Source organism: Mirounga angustirostris, unplaced genomic scaffold (genome assembly GCF_029215605.1).
Source record: "Mirounga angustirostris isolate CCGP_5_RB_7025 unplaced genomic scaffold, mMirAng1.0.hap1 SCAF_5, whole genome shotgun sequence".
NCBI lineage: Eukaryota > Metazoa > Chordata > Mammalia > Carnivora > Phocidae > Mirounga > Mirounga angustirostris.
In genome coordinates, this window is record NW_026991713.1 from 114,717,193 (window position 1) to 114,736,031 (window position 18,839).

The window sequence follows — 18,839 nt, forward strand, 5'->3', positions numbered from 1 at the left end:
GATTTTATTTATTTATTTGAGAGACAGAATGAGAGAGAGAGCACATGAGAAGGGGGAGGGTCAGAGGGAGAAGCAGACTCCCCGCTGAGCAGGGAGCCCGATGCGGGACTCGATCCCGGGACTCCAGGATCATGACCTGAGCCGAAGGCAGTTGCTTAACCAACTGAGCCACCCAGGCGCCCCAATAAATAAAATCTTTAAACAAAATTAGTAGAAGTTAACAAAAAAGTCTTGAAATAATATGGTTATTTCTGATTTCCACACGAATTAGGTTCAGGTAAAGACAGTCAAAATGATTAAGGAGATTAGGATGGATTGGAAATGGTGTAATTCTTAGAATTGCACTTTGCATTTTGAGTACAGCAGGGGCTTGTGAAATTAGAGATCTAGGTTGGAAATCTAAATGAATTAAATAGGCTTTTAGTAATGTACAGTGTGGTGACTATAGTTAATACTGAATTGTGCATTTGAAAGTTGCTAAGAGAATGGATCTTAAAAATTTTCACCATAGGAAAGAAAAAAAGTTACAACTGTGTGGTGATGGATGTTAACTAGATTTATTGTGGTGATCATTTTGCAGTATATACACATACTGAATGATGTACATGTGAAACTAAAGTTACGACAATTATATTTAAAGTAAATACAGGGCTTTTTAAAAAATATTTTATTTGAGAGAGACTGAGTGAGAGAGTATGAGTGGGAGAAGGGGCAGAGGCAGAAAGAGAAGCAGACACCCCCTTGAGCAGGGAGCCCCATGTGGGGCTTGATCCCAGGACCCCGACATCACGACCCAAGCCAAAGGCAGATGCTTAACCAACTGAGCTATGTGCCCCAGGACTTTATTTTTAAATTTTATTTATTTTTTTCAAAACAGGGCTTTAGATAATTTTATGGCAGATCCTCAGTTAGTTGTTAGTTGATCTATACCATGTCACAACATGTTTATTTTTTATTTTTATTTTTTTAAAGATTTTATTTATTTGACAGAGACACAGCGAGAGAGGGAACACAAACAGGGGGAGTGGGAGAGGGAGAAGCAGGCTCCCCGCGGAGCAGGGAGCCCGATGCGGGGCTTGATCCCAGGGCCCTGGGATCATGACCTGAGCCGAAGGCAGACGCTTAACGACTGAGCCACCCAGGCGCCCCCACAACATGTTTATTAATGTTGCAGTGAAGCAGATAGGATCTGACCTTGCATATTAGGTCTTACAAAAGTCTGTTCGTAAGGATAGAATATTATATCAATTCTTAATAATAATACTCTCAAGAATATGGATTATTTTTTAGGGCTGTATGTCATTTGAAAGTTTGTATTAAAACTAATGTCCTGGAGTGCCTGGGTGGCTCAGTCAGTTAAGCATCTGACTCTTGGTTTCCACTCAGGTCATGATCTCAGGGTGGTGAGATGAAGCCCTGTGTTGGGCTCTGTGCTCAGTGTGAAATCTGCTTGAAATTCTCTCTCCCTCCTCTAACCCTCCCCAGTCAAAATAAATAAAATCTTTTTTTTTTTTTTTAGAGAGTTTATTTATTGGGGCACCTGGGTGGCTCAGTCATTAAGTGTCTGCCTTCGGCTCGGGTCATGATCCCAGGGTCCTGGGATCGAGCCCCGCATCGGGCTCCCTGCTCCGCGGGAAGCCTGCTTCTCCCTCTCCCACTCCCCCTGCTTGTGTTCCCTCTCTCGCTGTGTCTCTCTCTGTCAAATAAATAAAATCTTTAAAAAAAAAAAAGATTTTATTTATTTATTTGACAGAGAGAGAGAGACAGTGAGAGAGAGAACACAGTAGGGGAAGTGGGAGAGGGAGAATGAGGGTCCCCCCTGAGTAAGGAGCCTGATGCGGGGCTCAGTTCCAGGACCCTGAGATCACAACCCTAGCCGAAGGCAGATGCTTAACGACTGAGCCACCCAGGTGCCCCAAAATAAATAAAATCTTAAAAACAATAAATAAAATTAATGTCCTCTCCTTTTTCCTTTTGTAACTTTAATACTAATAAGAACTTTACCTGTGGTGCTTTGATCTAGTCCTGATCTGTTTAGATCCTGAGTTTTAGCATGCTTGTGTCTTTTGGACATCCTGGGCCCTCAGGATGATGACACTTTTTAATTCCTTCTGTGTGCTTCTGCTTCCTCCATTTGGTTCTGAGAGCTGAAGAATGCTAATACTTCTTGTAGTGGAAGAAAGGTATTTGAACAAATGGCGGTCTGATCTGTGGTTGTGGTTGGAATAACCCTACCATTTCCAATCCATCCTAATCTCAGTTATTTAGAATAACCCTTTTTATCTATCTTGAGTGAAATTTGTCTTAGGAATTACATCTGTGAGTTAACAGACAGAAATATATTAGCCAGAAAGGAAGAGCACTAACATTGGGAGAAGAGGCTGAATCAAACATTAGATTATGTAGATGTAATTCCATAAAAATTCCATGTTGGTATGAAAAGTAAGTTTAAAGTAATAGTTAAATGCTAATTTAGGGTCATTAAAAAAGTCTGAAGAGTGCCTGGCTGGCTCAGTCAGTCTGAAAAGCATGCGACTCTTGATCTTGCTCTTGAGCTCTGAGTTGTGGCTTTGAGCCCCATGTTGGCTGTAGAGATTACTGGGGGAAAAAAAAAACACAAAACTTAAAAAAAAAAGTTTGAATTTTGGGGGAGTTGTATAGTTTTTCTAATGTCTTTTTGTGTCGATTTTGATCTCCATTAAAGTGTTTGATTTTAGAAAAAATAATAGTCAAACCCCAGAACTAGAAATTTTTTAGTCCCTAATTATTTATTAAGACACTATATCAAAAAATAAGGGATTTAAAAAAAATTACAGCATTAAGGGGTGCCTGGGTGGTTTAATCGGTAAGCGGCCAACTCTTGATCTCAGCTCAAGTCTTGATCTCAGGGTCATGAGTTTCCAGCTCTGGGTTGGAGCCCAGCATGGAGTCTACTTTAAAAAAAAAAAAAAAATTACAGCATTGAGAAGATAAAACATTTGGAAAATAGTAATTATTGGATTTTATTTTTATTTATTTAAAGTTTTTTTTTTTTAAAGATTTTATTTATTTGAGAGAAAGAGAGATAGTGAACATGAACAGGGGGAAGAGGAAGGAGCCCGATGCTGTACTTAATCCCAGGACTCTGGGATCATGACCTGAGCTGAAGGCAAATGCTTGACCAACTCAACCACCCAGGCATCCCGGGATTTCATTTCATTTCATTGAGAGCAAGAGAGAGTGAGAGAGAGCATGAGCTGGGGGAGAGGCAGATGGAGAGGGAAAGACAGACTCCCCGCTGAGCAGGGAGCCCGATGCGGGGCTCGATCCTAGGACCCTGGGACCATGACCTGAGCCAAAGGCAGACGCTTAACCGACTGAGCCACCCAGGTGCCCCTGGATTTCATTTTTAAAGGAAATAGCTGATCTGATCATTTTAACAGTAAACATTAATTCCTTAGAAAGGAGACTTGAAATTTTCTATTCAAGTTTTTTAGTGTTACCACTCTGTGTCAACTGAAATAAGTACAGTCAACTTTGGATCTACTAATTTTCTCTATTTACAAAATGAAGTTTTCTTAGAAATAGTTTGTAGTAAATTGAAGTTTGTGAAGAAAATCTGAAAGCAAAATAAAACATCCTTAGAAAGATAATATGTATTTGTTATCAAACAGATTCTAATTTTTTTTTAAAGATTTTATTTATTTATTTGACAGAGAGAGAGAGCAGGAACACAAGCAGGGGGAGTGGGAGAGGGAGAAGCAGGCTTCCTGCAGAGCAGGGAGGCTGATGCGGGGCTTGATCCCAGGACCCTAGGATCATGACCTGAGCCGAAGGCAGATGCTTAACGACTGAGCCACCCGGGCACCCCAAATAGATTCTAATTTTGATATGTGTCTGAGCTTTAGCAACTTCAAATGTTGGCAGAATTGTGATTTATGTTGATTAAGGAATATTGGTAGGATTATTTCAAATATAACTTAATGTATAAAGAAACTAATTTTAAATCTTATTTTACCAATAATTAACACAATAATTAAAAAGTTATGGAAAATTTTAAACATTCAGAAATGGAGAGAATATATAATGAAACCTCAAATGTTCATCACCCACCTTTAACAATTATTAACTCATGGTGAGTCTCCTTTTATCTATATTCCTCTTAAATCTCCCTACTATTATTAAAAAGTCTATCTTTGGGGCGCCTGGGTGGCTCAGTCGTTGGGCGTCTGCCTTCGGCTCAGGTCATGATCCCAGGGTCCTGGGATCGAGCCCTGCATTGGGCTCCCTGCTAGGCAGGAGGCCTGCTTCTCCCTCTCGCACTCCCCCTGCTTGTGTTCCCTCTCTTGCTGTCTCTCTCTGTCAAATAAATAAAATCTTTAAAAAAAAAAAAAAAGCCTATTTTTTACATATCATTTTATCCATAAATATTTTAGTATATTCCACTAAAAGATAAAGGCTTATTATTAAATCCATTGCATAACTTTTATATGTAGAGAAAAAAGATAATGAATGTTACTATAATTTACTTGTGACAGAAAGTAAAGACCTCTAAAATAATTAATATATATATATTTACAGTTAACATATTTTTAGTTTTAAAAAAAAAATTTTATTTGTCAGAGAGAGCACAGGTAGCCTGGCAGACGGAGAAGCAGGCTTTCTGTTGAGCAAGGAGCCCGTGGTGGGACTCACTCCCAGGATCCTGGGATCATGACCTGAGCTGAAGGCAGACATCTAACCAACTGAACCACCCAGGCGTCCCAACATATTTTTAACTTATAGCTAATTTTGTTAGTGATTCCTGCCACAGGTTGATTAGATATAGCTATATTATTTGGTTTGTAATGGAGGTTTTTTTTTTTTTTGAGGATTTAATTGGCTTTATTAAGCAATTCATGAATTCGGGATCATTCCACATAGCAAGTAGAGGGGAGCTCCCAAGTGGAATTTTTTTATTGAGGTATAATTCATATAATATAAAACCAACCATTTTAAAGTATATAGTTCAATCGTATTTAGTACATTTACAGTGTTGTGCATTCGTCACCTTGATCTAGTTCCAAAACATTTTTATGACCCCTCAAAATAACCTTGTACTCATTAAGCAGTTTGTCTCTATCCCTACCCACCTAGTACCTGGCATCCACCAATTTGCTGTCTCTCTCTCTGAATTTACCTATTCTATATAGTTCATATAAGTGGAATTATACGATTGTTTCTGGCTTCTTTCCCTTCAGAGTAAGTATAATATTTTTGAGATTCATTCATTTTATAGCATTTTATACCATGTGTTAGTACTTAGTCCCTTTTTATGACTGAGTGTATGTCATCCATTGATGGACATTTGAGTTGTTTCTATCTTTTGGCTATTGTGAATGGTATTGCTATAAATATTCATGTATGGTATTTATTTGAGTGCTTCTTTGCAGTTCTTTGGCATATATACACCTAGGAGTGGTTTATAATACTCTTGTTGTGAAATATATAACTTACGTTTGTACTATAGTACCATTATATTGCAGTGTAATGAGGGAATTCCAGGCATGAACGTATACTCAGAATTTCATTGTAAGTTGATAGAAAATAAGACTTAGACCCTAATTTTTCATTTTATTTTATTTTTTATTTTTTTAAAAATTTTAAAGATTTTATTTATTTATTTGACAGAGAGAGACACAGCGAGAGAGGGAACATAAGCAGGGGGAGTGGGAGAGGGAGAAGCAGGCTCCCCGCGGAGCAGGGAGCCAGATGCGGGGCTTGATCCCAGGACCCTGGTATCATGATGCAAGCAGAAGGCAGATGCTTAATGACTGAGCCACCCAGGCGCCCCTAATTTTTCATTTTATTTATAAGCTTAATTTCCCCCCTGATTACCAAAGTAATATTAAATATGGTAATTGCACAAATTTTAAATTTTTTAGAAATATACATGGCTTAGACAGTTACAAGTTGGTGGAGCTTGTGACTCTTGATGTTGGGGTTGTGAGTTTGAGCCCCATGTTGGCTATAGAGATTACTTAAAATCTTTAAAAAAACACTTCTGTGTACAGCCTTTAAAGAATGTGTTGAAAGTTTTTGCTGTATAGTTGGTAAACTCATATTAAGGCAGAAAATATTTGTCATAATGTATTTTATTTTATTTTTATTTATTTATTTTTTTAAAGATTTTATTTTTTTGACAGAGAGATGCACAGCGAGAGGGGAACACAAGCAGGGGGAATGGGAGAGGGAGAAGCTGCTCACCCGATGTGGGGCTTGATCCCAGGACCCTGGGATCAAGACTTGAGCCGAAGTGAGATGCTTAACGATGGAGCCACCCAGGTGCCCGCCCCCCTTTTTTTATAATATATTTTAAAAACTAAAAACATTCTGAAACTTGTGTAAGATTATCTAATTATTAAATCAAATGTGAATTCTTATTCAGAGCTTAAATGAAGCTTAGTATGCAAGATGTGCATCTGGATATTCTCAGCTGCTTTTAATTAGAGCAAATTTTCTTTATCTCCTTGAAACTTAAAGGGAACAAAAATACTGTGCTAATGACAATGTATATTGAAAAAAATTCAATTTACCTTTAAGTCACATGTTTCCTGAATGCTTTTTATTTAATTCCTAGTAGTAGTTTCTGCATGCTGTGATAAAATTGCATTTTTTTTTGTAAAGATTTTATTTATTTATTTGACAAGAGACAAAGCGAGAAAGGGAACACAAGCAGGGGGAGTGGGAGAGGGAGAAGCAGGGGGAGTGGGAGAGGGAGAAGCAGGCTTCCCACCGAGCAGGGAGCCCGATGTGGGGCTCGATCCCAGGACCCTGGGATCATGACCTGAGCCGAAGGCAGATGCTTAACTGACTGAGCCACCCAGATGCCCCTAAAATTTTTTTTTTAAGTAATCTCTGCACCCAGCCTGAGGCTTGAACTCACAACACTGAGATCAAGAATCTTACTGAGCCAGCCAGGTGCCCCAAACATGGTGCTTTTTGAGAACCCTTTCTATTTATGCCATGGGGAATTAATGTCTTCCAGAAAGGTAAACATGGAAATGTATATAATGCGTCATGTGGAAAAAGATACTTGTTGGTTCAAATATTAGCAACCTAAGACAATAACAAATACATATTTAAAAAAGTTGTGTACTGGAAAGGGTTTATGAGTGCCATTTTATTTTTTATTTTTTTTTAAAGATTTAGTTATTTTAGAGAGAGCATGATGGGGGGAGGCAGAAGGAGAGGGGGAGAGAGAGAATCAGACTCCCTGCTGAGTGCAGAGCTGATGAGGGGCTCCATCTCATGACCCCGAGATTATGATATGGGGCACTCACAGGGGCACTCAGGTGCCCCTGTGAGTGCCATTTTAAAATCATGGTTATACTCAGAAGTGGGCCCTTAACATAGCCCAGCAATCCCACTGTATTTTTCACATCAGTATATTCTTTTGCTCACCATAAACTGTTTTAAATTTTCTCTTCCCTTTTAAAATCTCTTTTCTAATCCTTTATTCCATAGAGAAAATGGTCCTCATTATATGACATATAATTTCTTACCACTACATCTCCAAGCCTACTAGCATCCGTATCCAACCTGTTCTACTTCCTTCTTGTAGTGGAGGAGAGATGTCCTTCCTCCTAGCTAAGGTCAGTCCTTATCTTTGCTCTGAGTGCCGTTTTCTCTTACCTTTTCAGAAGGCTTACACTTCTTATATCTTTCCTTCTCTATTGAATTTGTGCAGTTGGAATCAAAACATCTCAAGTCTTTCCCATATGAGAAAATTATCCTTTGACTTCATAGAGCCATGTTGCTCTTATCTATGTTGCTTAAGAGTTTTTTTAAAATTATCGTCTGCACCTTTCTCCATCCCTCACTTTGCATTCACTCTTTTTTTTTTTTTAAAGATTTTATTTATTTATTTGACAGAGAGAGACACAGCGAGAGAGGGAACACAAGCAGGGGGAGTGGGAGAGGGAGAAGCCCGCTTCCCATTGAGAAGGGAGCCCAGTGTGGGGCTCGATCCCAGACCCTAGGATCATGACCCAAGCTGAAGGCAGACGCTTAACGACTGAGCCACCCAGGCGCCCCTGCATTCACTCTTTAACCTGTTCTGTTTTGTCTGTCATCGTCACTGCTGCACTGAAATTGTGTTCAGTAATCTACATGCTGCAAAATTCATTGAATTCTGCTGAGTTCTCTTTTTTTAATGGTAGATATTTTTTAAAGATTTATTTATTTTAGAGAGGGAGAGAGCATGTGTGTGCACGAGTGGGAGGGACAGAGCGAGAGAGAGTCCCAAGCCTAGTGTGGGGCTTGATCTCAATGACCCTGAGATCATGACTTGAGCTGAAACTAAGAGTTGCATACTCAACCGACTACTGAGCCACCCAGATGTGCACCCCCCTGTTTAGTTCTCATTTTGCTTGTCTTCTCAGCATCATTTCACACAATTGATTATTTCCCCTTTTTTGGAAAAGCTAATCCTTTGGCTTTTGTGATGGCATTCTTTCCTACTTTCCCTGTTACTTTCTAGCCCCTTGTTCTCCTTTACTTTTAAATATTTTTTTTTAAATTTAACTTTACTATTTTTTAAGGTACTAGGTGTTCCTTTTTTTTTTTTTGGAGTGTAGTTAATACATGGTGTTAAATTAGTTTCAGATGTTCAGGGTAGTGATTCCAGAGAAGTCTCTACATTATGCTATGCTCACTACAGTGTAGTTACCATCTGTTACCATACAATGCTATTCCAGTATCATTGACTATCTTCCCTATTTGTATCTTTTACCCTGTGACTTATTCATTCCATAACTTGAAGACTATAGCTCCCACTCCCCTTCACTTATTTTCTCCAACTCCCCACCCTACTTTTAAGTATTAAATGGCCTATGATACCTCTACTTGTTTGAATCATAGGTGCCTCAGACTTAAGATGCTAGAAACTGAATTCATCACCTTTCCCCAGTCTCCTTTACTACTGTCCATTCACTCATTTATTAGAAACCTAGACATCATTCTTGACTCCATTATTCCTCTTTGTCTTTGTCCTCTCCTCCCAGTTCGTCTGTAACAGGTCCTGTTGATTTGTAAGTATCTCTTCAATTGGCCTATTCCATCTATACCATCCCAATGTAAAGCTTAGACAACTGCTATAGCTTCTAATTGTCTTTACATCACCACATACCTTCCCCTGATCACATTCCCATTATCTATACTGTGGCTCAAGTGGTATTTTCAAAAGAGAAATCTGATCATGTCACTCCCTGCTTAAAAATCTTTCAGTAATTCCCCATAAGTATACGGTCTCACAGTAATACCTAAGAGGCCCTTTATAGCATAGCTCCTATTTTTCTAGTCTTGCTGCGTTCATCCCATTACCCTCATCTTAACTAGTTTTTTTGGTCTTTCAGTTTTTGAAATTTCATTCTTTTCTGCCTTCTCAACTGTCGTTCTCTCACTAGAAAGCTTGTTTCTCAGTCTGAATATTACCATTTGTCAGGTCTTGTAGTTCAGAGAAAATTACTGTACGTATTTATTCTTCACTTGATAAAAATTCTTTGAGTACCTACCATGTGTCAGGTACTCTTAGGTCCCAGAGATACTATAGTAAGGCCAAGTACCTACCCTTAGGAAGTTTTCATTATAGGGATGAGGAGACAGACAATAAACACCAAAAAATAAGACTGTTTAGATAGGGAGAAGTGCTGTTTGGAAAATTAAATGGGAAAACAAAGTGATTAAAAAATGGGCAGAGGACCTGAATTGATATTTTTCTGAAGAAGTTGTGCAGATGGCCAACAGACACATGGAAAGATGCTCAACATTACTAATCATCAGGGAAGTGCAAATCAAAACCACAGTGATATCACCTATACCTGTCAGAATGGTTTGAATCACAAAAGACAAAAAATAACAAATGTTGGTGAGGATGTGGAGAAAAAGGAACCCTGTGCACTCTTGGTGGGAATGTAAATTAGTACAGCCACTGTGGAAAACAGTATGTAACTTCCTCAAAAAATTAGAAATACTATATGATCCAGGGGTGCCTGGGTGGCTCAGTCGTTAAGCATCTGCCTTTGGCTCAGGTCATGATCCCAGGGTCCTGGGATCGAGCCCCGCATCGGGCTCCCTGCTCAGTGGGAAGCCTGCTTCTCCCACTCCCCCTGCTTGTGTCCCCTCTCTTGCTGTGTCTCTCTCAAATAAATAAATAAAATCTTAAAAAAAAAAGTTAAAAAGAAAGAAATACTATATGATCCAATAATTTCACTTCTGGGTATTTACCCAAAGAAAATGAAAACACTAATTTGAAAAGATATATGCACTCCTGTGTTTATTGCAGCATTATTTACAATAGCCAAGATATGGAAGCAATCAAAATGTCCATCGATAGATGTATGGATAAGGAAGATGTGGTAGACAGACAGACAGACACACACACACAGTGGAATATTATTTAGCCATGAAAAGGACGAGAATTTGCCATTTGTGATAACATGGATGAACCTAGAGGGTATAATGCTAAGTGAAATAAATCAGACCAAGAAAGACAAATACCATAGGATTTAACTCATGTGGAATCTAAAAAACAAAACAAATGAGTAAACAAAAAGTAGAATCAGACTTGTAAATACATAGAACAAAGTGATGGTTGCCAGAGGGAAGGGAGTGTGGGCAAAATGGACGAAGGGGAGTGGGAGATACAGGCTTCCAGTTATGGAATGAATAAATCATAGGAATAAAAGGCACAGCATAGGGAATATAGTTAATGATACTGTAATAGTATGGTGACAGATGGTAGCTACACTTGTGGTGAGCATAGCATAAGGTATAGACTTCTCTGGAATCACTGTTGTACACCTGAAACTACTGTAACATTGTGTGTCAATTATACTAAAAATATTAAATACAACAGAGCAAATAAACCTAATATTACTCTGACCTGGTTAAAAAAAAAAAAACACCAGAAAGATACTTAAATGGGGTGATGATACAGAAAATTTGAATTGGAAGGAGGACTTCTTTAAGGAAGTTAGGGAGTGGTACTATGTGGAGGTGACATTAGAGCTGAGACGTGGAAGGTAGATCTGACATCTTCCATGTGAAGATCTGTGGAAAAGGAAAGATGGGAAAAATCTTTCTAAGGGTAATGTGGCTAGAGGATAGTTAGTGAGAGGGAAACTGGTAGGAGAAAGGTCAGAGATTGTCAGGAGCCAGATTATGTAGGGCCTTGAAGGCCTTGAAAAGTGGTTTGATTTTATTCAAGTGTGTTGGGGTATCATTAGAGTACTTGATTTACCTTTTAAAAGAAGTTTTTAAAATAATCATTTTTAAAAGAATTTTTTTTAAAGAAAAATTCCACTCAGGCTACTGAGTGGAAAACATACTGAAGGGAAGGCAAGAGCAGAATCAACCAGCGGGGAGGGTATCCTGGTAGTCCAGGCAGGAAATGAGAATTGCTTATACTTTAGTGTGGGGTGGGGAATTAAGGGGGGAGAGCTTGGATATTTTTAAGGCAGAGCTGGACTGGACTTACTGGTGGATTGGATATGGGGTATGAAGGAAAGAAAGGAATCTAAGGATGACTTCTAGTTCAAATTTTTTTCTAAGTATGTCAGTGGATGGTAGTACATGTGTGGGAGGATAATCAAGAGTACTGGTTGTTAAGTATGAGATACCAGTTAGACAACCAAATAGGCCAGATGGTCATTCTGGAGCTTAGAAAAGAGTCAGAGTTGGTGATCAATGTTTAGGAGTCATCACAGAATAGATAAGCACTGTCTCACAGAAATATAATGTGAGGCACATACGTAATTTAAAAATTTTCTAATAGCCACATTAAATAAGTGTGAAGAAACAGGTTGAAATTAATTATAATGACCTAGTGCATCCAAAATAATTATTTCAGTAAGCAACCAGCATAGTTAATTAAAGGGATCTTTTACTGCTTTTTTTTTTTTTTTTTGTACTAAGTATTTGGAATCTGATGTATTTTATACTTAACAGCACATCTTAGTTGGGACATGGGTAGTGAAAAACTGGGAGGATTAATGAGTGGGAAGTGCTGTGGTATGAAAGGATAGTTGGAATTGAGGTACTAGAGTAAGTAAACTGTAGAGATGGAAGTTGTGTGTTTAGAATGTGGGATTTTTGAAATCTAGATTTTTGAAATCGATGTAATTACTTGTGATCATGGGAGTTTTTGACTGTGGTGAAGAAAAAAATGGAACAAAAATTGTTTCAGGGGGTACCTGGGTGGCTCAGTCGTTAAGCGTCTGCCTTCGGCTCGGGTCATGATCCCAGGGTCCTGGGATCGAGCCCCACATCGGGCTCCCTGCTCCGCGGGAAGCCTGCTTCTCCCTCTCCCACTCCCCCTGCTTGTGTTCCCTCTCTCGCTGTCTCTCTCTCTCTGTTGAAAAATAAATAAAATCTTTAAAAAAAAAAAATTGTTCCAGTTCAGGAGGTCAAGTGAGAGGCAAGGGTTTTTGGTGGATTATCTGAGTGTATGTTGACATCCCTAAGAAAAATGATATGAATAGTGGTGAATTAGTGAGCCAGATGTTAGAGTCCCTCCAGTGTGGTGGATGTTGGTAGATGACACTTATAAGGAGGTTACTTCCTTAGAGACCTCAGTTTATACCCTGTTAAATGCTCACATAGAATCCTATAGCCTCTGTAGCACTCATTGCACCTGTTTGACGCTTGATGCCAATCTCCAAGAAAGCCGGACCAGGTTTTTCTAGTTTATTTCTGTAGCTCCACTACCTGCTCAATACCTGGCACATAAATTCTCATAAAGTGTAAAGAAGTCTGGAAGCTTGGGGGCGCCTGGGTGGCTCAGGCGGTTAAGCGTCTGCCTTCAACTCAGGTCATGATCCCAGTGTCCTGGGATCGAGCCCCGCATCGGGCTCCCTGCTCAGCTGGAAGCCTGCATCTCCCTCTCCTACTCCCCCCTGCTTGTGTTCCCTCTCTCTCTGTCTCTATGTCAAATAAATAAAATTAAAAAAAAAAAAAAAGAAGTCTGGAAGCTTGGTTCTAGTCCTCATTCCATCATGAATTAGTTTTATTGTAACCAGCATTTAACTGTCTTTTACCTTCTGTTTTGAACTGGCTTATGTCCAGTGACAATTCTTTATTTTTATTAAAATTTTTTTTTAAAGAATTTAAGATTTTGTGCGTGTATGAGTGGGAGGGAAGGGCAGATGGAGAGGGAGAAGCAGACTCCCCACTAAGCAGGAAGCCTGACGTGTGGTTGTATCCCAGAACCTGGAAATCATGACCGGAGCCGAAGGCAGACGCTCTAACCAACCAAGCTACCCAGGCGCCCCTATTTTAATTTTAATTTTTATTTTATTTTATTTTTAAAGATTGTATTTATTTATTTGAGAGAGAGAGAATGAGAGACAGAGAGCATGAGAGGGAGGAGGGTCAGAGGGAGAAGCAGACTCCCTGCCGAGCAGGGAGCCCGATACGGGACTCGATCCTGGGACTCCAGGATCATGACCTGAGCCGAAGGCAGTCGCTTAACCAACTGAGCCACCCAGGCGCCCCAGGCGCCCCTATTTTTTAAAAAAATTCTTAAGTTTTAATTCCAGTTATTTAATACACAGTGTAATATTAGTTTCAGGTGTACAATATAGTGATTCAACAGTTCTATGCATCACCAGATACTCATGATGACAAGTACACTCCTAATCCCCAGATTGACAATTCTGATTTTTAGTAAAGTTTGTTCCTGTGTATTTGACTTCCAGCCTGACAATTCTGGTGTTTTTCATTAGTTTCTGAGTTCTTCAGTTTTCTCCAGAACAAAAAAACAAATCTCTGATTTACTTATACCTGTTCCTTCCATTGTGTTGTTAGCAGATGTTATGTTTAAATGTTTACTTTGTTATAATTAAGATATCAAAACACTGAATAAACAGATTGTTGAGGAAATGATTTAATTCCAGTTGTTTTGAACTGTGATTCCTCTTAAACATTCTTTAAAAAAAATTTTTTTTTTTTTACTTTTTAAAGATTTTATTTATTCATTTGAGAGAGAGAGAGAGAGAGACAGAGCACAAGCAGGGAGAGAGGCAGAGGGAGAGGGAGAAGCAGACTCCCCGCTGAGCCGGGAGCCTGACAGGGGGCTTGATCTGAGGAGCTGGAGATCATGACCTGTGCTGAAGGCAGATGCCCAACCATCTGAGCCACCCAGGCGCCCTCCTCTTAAACATTCTTAAAACCTTTTTGTTAAAATCAATTTTTTCCAAGTCTTACTGAACAGAGAATATGTAGGGGAGGATGTGTTAGAATGTCTTTTTCTTTATCTCTTGATCAGTTTTCTACAATATAGATCAATAATACTGAAACTTATGGTCTCAGGACTCTATACTCTTGAGTATTGAGGTCCTCAGAGAACTTTAGGTGAGTTATATCAATATTTACTGTATCAGAAATTAAGACCAAGTTTATTTATTTTTTAAAAGATTTTATTTATTTATTTGACAGAGAGACAGTGAGAGAGGGAACATAAGCAGGGGGAGCGGGAGAGGGAGAAGCAGGCAGGGAGCCCGATGTGGGGCTCGATCCCAGGATTCTGGGATCATGACCTGAGCCGAAGGCAGATGCTTAACAACTGAGCCACCCAGGTGCCCCCAAAATTAAGACCAAGTTTAAAATATTTATTAATTCAGTTAAAATAACATGTAATGGGTTTAATAATTTTAACGTAAATAATAGATTTTTTGAAAATAACCATAATTTTCCAAAACGAAAAAAATTGTTTAATAGGAAGAGTGGCATTATTTTACATGATTGCAAATCTCTTTAGTGACTAGCTAATAGCTAAATTCTCATCTGCTTCTGCATTCAATCTGTTATGGTATTTTATGAAGTATATGAGAAAATCTGGCTTCATACAGTTGTGTAGTTGGAAGGAGGAGTTGGATTTGGGAGGAGTATTTTTTGCATGTAATTGTGGATAATTTTTGTGGGTTTTTTTTTATTAAAGATTTTTTAAAATTTTATTTTATTTATTTGAGAGAGAGAGAATGAGAGAGAGCACATGAGAGGGGGGAGGGCCAGAGGGAGAAGCAGACTCCCTGCCGAGCAGGGAGCCTGATGCGGGACTCGATCCAGGGACTCCAGGATCATGACCTGAGCCGAAGGCAGTCGCTTAACCAACTGAGCCACCCAGGCGCCCCCCCCCCTTTTTTTTTTAAAGATTTTATTTATTTTTTATTTGAGAGCGAGAATGAGAGAGAGAGAGCATGAGAGGGGGGAGGGTCAGAGGGAGAAGCAGACTCCCCGCCGAGCAGGGAGCCCGATGCGGGACTCGATCCAGGGACTCCAGGATCATGACCTGAGCCGAAGGCAGTCGCTTAACTGACTGAGCCACCCAGGTGCCCTTTTTTTTTTTTTTTAAAGATTTTATTTATTTATTTGACAGAGAGAGACACAGCGAGAGAGGGAACACAAGCAGGGGGAGGGGAGAGGGAGAAGCAGGCTTCCCGCGGAGCAGGGAGCCCGATGCGGTGCTCCATCCGAGGACGCTGGGATCATGACCTGAGCCAAAGGCAGACGCTCAACGACTGAGCCACCCAGGCGCCCCTGTGGATAATTTTTGTTGGTATTTCATCAGAACTTGGCACATAAGAGTTTCCTAAAGGTTGGTTGCAGTGTGGACTCTGAAATCATATCAGTAAACATTTTGTACTCTGTTACAGTAGAAATTGTTGTATAGGTCATTTGGAAAAGTAGGGAAGAGCTTTCAAGATCATGTTGATGGATACAGGTTTTCAAAAATTCTAACTTTTGCTTGAAAGCTTGAATTTTGCATTGGCAACAAATATTACCAATTATTTTCCTTGAAGTGATAGGCTCATCTTAATAACTGTAGTTTGTTAGTTGTTTTTTGAAGTAATAATGAACTCGTTTTTGAAGTCATTTTTTGAAGTTCTGTGGAAAAGTGGCTTTTTCAGCTTGCAGATAAATTGCACAAGTGCTTTTTCTCCTAAAGGCAACCATCATACTTAGAATGTGAAATATTTTATGTTTACTCCCCATTTTGTCACATAGAATATTATAAGTCATCCTAAGGGCAAAGATTTAGTGAAGTTAGTATTTTTCTTTCTTCAAGAACATTTTTTTTTTTTTTAAGATTTTATTTATTTATTTGACAGCGAGAGACACAGCGAGAGAGGGAACACAAGCAGGGGGAGTGAGAGAAGGAAAAGCAGGCTTCCTGCCGAGCATGGAGCCCGATGCGGGGCTTGATCCCAGGACCCTGGAACCATGACCTGAGCTGAAGGCAGACGCTTAATGACTGAGCTACCCAGGCGCTCCCAGGATCCCAAGTTCTAAGAGAAATGTTCAGTAAAATGAAATATGTGTAATTGTATGTAACGTAGTTCACAGTATGACAGAATATATTCATTTGTCACCTGTTTCGTTATTCAACAACTTTTTACTGCTTATTACATTCTAGAGTGTGTTATGTGAATCAGATATAATCTCTTCTTTAAGATAATCTTTGCTTCCCCCCCAATCAAATAAATCACATTTATTTAATAAACTTTATCTAGGGAAGTACATGTTGACCCAAGAATGTATGTAAGGTGCCCCCACCTAGCCTAGTGTGTCAAAGAAGTAATGTTGGAGTTGAGATCTGAAGAGTGAATATATGTTAACCAAGAAGTTTTGAGGGAAGGAAAAACAATGTGCTTACCAGAGGGAACAGAAACATTATATCTAGAGGCCCAAAGGTGAGTGAGAGCAGAGTGATTTTGAACAAGATAAAGACCTGTGTACTCTAGAGTACAGTGAGCAAAGAGGGGAGAGTGACCTTTGAGGAATTAGGTAAGGATGAGATCAAATAAAGCTTTACAGGCTATGTTAAGGATGTTGGTCTTTTTTATGAGGCTGATGAGAAGACACTGAAAGTTTTAAGCAGTGGGATGACATTATCATTTTTACTTTTAAAAAAGATTACTCATGTTAAGAGTAGAGAACAGATTGGAAGGAGGCTTGTGTATGGATTGGAAGGAGCTCAAGAAGAGATTGCGGGGAGGCTAGTTTAGAACTGATGGTAGCAAGTGGTGGTAAATTATCTAAAATCTCTAGTGCCTGGAATCAATATGATGGGCTGTGGCTCCTTTTCTTTTTTAGAAAAACGAGTGTTTGAGGCTATAGTGATGTTAGAAGTAGTTCAACAAATAGTTAATTTGGTATTCAACAAGTATTTACTGTCTACTCTATGAAGGACTATTCCAAAGTACTGTGATGTCATGTTGTGATGTCTACTATATGTGATATCGTTATGTAAAAATGATTGACTAATAGATTATAAAGCCTTAAATTTAGGGAGGAGAAAAATGATCTATAGTACTGATATTTAAATGAGGAAATATTCTGTATGGAAGAAAATAATTGTTATTTTTGAAAGGTTTTCAATTTTAGTTTTGGCAGTCAGTAGAATTTTGCTTGTGGAAATAAAAAGTATCAAGCAGTATTTTTTTTTTTAAGAGCATCTAGATATTTAATATATTCCTCTAAAAGATTCAAATAATACTTTTGCATTAAAGGCAAAACCTAAAATTCCCCTTTCTTCTTCTGCTCTCCACGTTCCTACTCATTGCCTTCCCCAAACTGTTGTCAAGTTTGTTTTGTATCCTTCCACTTTTTACTCAAAGGTTGAAGTGGTTTGGGAAGATTGATCTGGCATTGGTACAGGATGGATTAGTGAAGAGACAGACTGGATGCCCAATGACTACTTAGAGGACTTGTATTTGTCCAGATGCAAAGAATATTTCTTGAATTTAGATAGCTACAGTTATGATTGAAAAGGAAGGAATAAATGCAAGTATCAGGAAACCTTGGTGAAGGGGATATGGGTAGATAGGGCAAGGGAGAACTCAGATGACTTATTTTACCTATAGCCATTCTCCAGCATAAAGCTAATATGCCTACAGAAGGTAATTTGCAGTCACAGAAGTGAATCTATAGACCCTGTCTTTTCAACCATTAGTACACAATTGGTTCTGACACTTCCCAGGTTTTACTCCTCCACAGTTGAATTGATTGGCAGAGCAGTGGGTTGGAAAATAGGAATAAGGCTTGACTGTTAGCTGGCTGTGTGGGCAGAATCTGGGAGAGGGAGGAAAGAGAGGAAAGGGACTCCAAGGTCTCTGGCTATATAGTATGAGGACATGAGGTTGAGGTGCAAGTTTTTCCTTCTAATGTTAATTTTGATATTCTGTCTTAATGTTTTGTATTATAGATGTTGACATTTTTAGGCACATAGAATCTTTTTATAAGTACTTCTAAAACGTGTGACTTATATGTGGATTGAGAATTCTTTTTATTTTTTGAAAAAAAAATTCTTTTTTAAAGATTTTTATTTATTTGTTTAACACAGAGAGAGAGAACACAAGTAGGCAGAGCAGCAGACAGAGGGAGAGGGAGAAGCAGGCTCTCTGCCGAGCAGGGAGCCCGATGCGGGGCTCGATCCCAGGACCCTGGGATCATGACCCGAGCTGAAGGCAGCCGCTTAACGACTGAGCCACCCAGGCACCCCGAGAATTGTTCTTTTTTTTTGTTTTAAAGATTTTATTTATTTATTTGAGAGAGAGAGAATGAGAGAGAGCACATGAGAGCGGGGAGGGTCAGAGGGAGAAGCAGACTCCCTGCCGAGCAGGGAGCCCGATGTGGGACTCGATCCAGGGACTCCAGGATCATGACCTGAGCCAAAGGCAGTCGCTTAACCAACTGAGCCACCCAGGTGCCCGAGAATTGTTCTTTTTAAAAAGAAACTTTTAGAGAGACTTCTAAGGAACAGTTCAGTGTTTAGGGATTTCAGGGAAGATTTCTCATAAAGACTGAGTTTAGCTGAGTCA

General features: G+C 39.2%; 1 protein-coding gene and 1 long non-coding RNA gene across 12 annotated transcripts in view; both read left to right on the forward strand.

Annotated features, from left to right (window-relative positions):
* Positions 1 to 18,839, forward strand: part of LOC123840380 (abl interactor 1) — a 139,039-nt gene that overhangs the window by 5,274 nt on the left and 114,926 nt on the right. The gene's annotated exons all lie outside the window — the stretch shown is intronic.
* Positions 1,671 to 18,307, forward strand: LOC135364487 (uncharacterized). The gene is made up of 2 exons (XR_010411675.1): positions 1,671 to 6,303; positions 7,486 to 18,307. It is a non-coding gene; the product is annotated as an uncharacterized LOC135364487 (long non-coding RNA).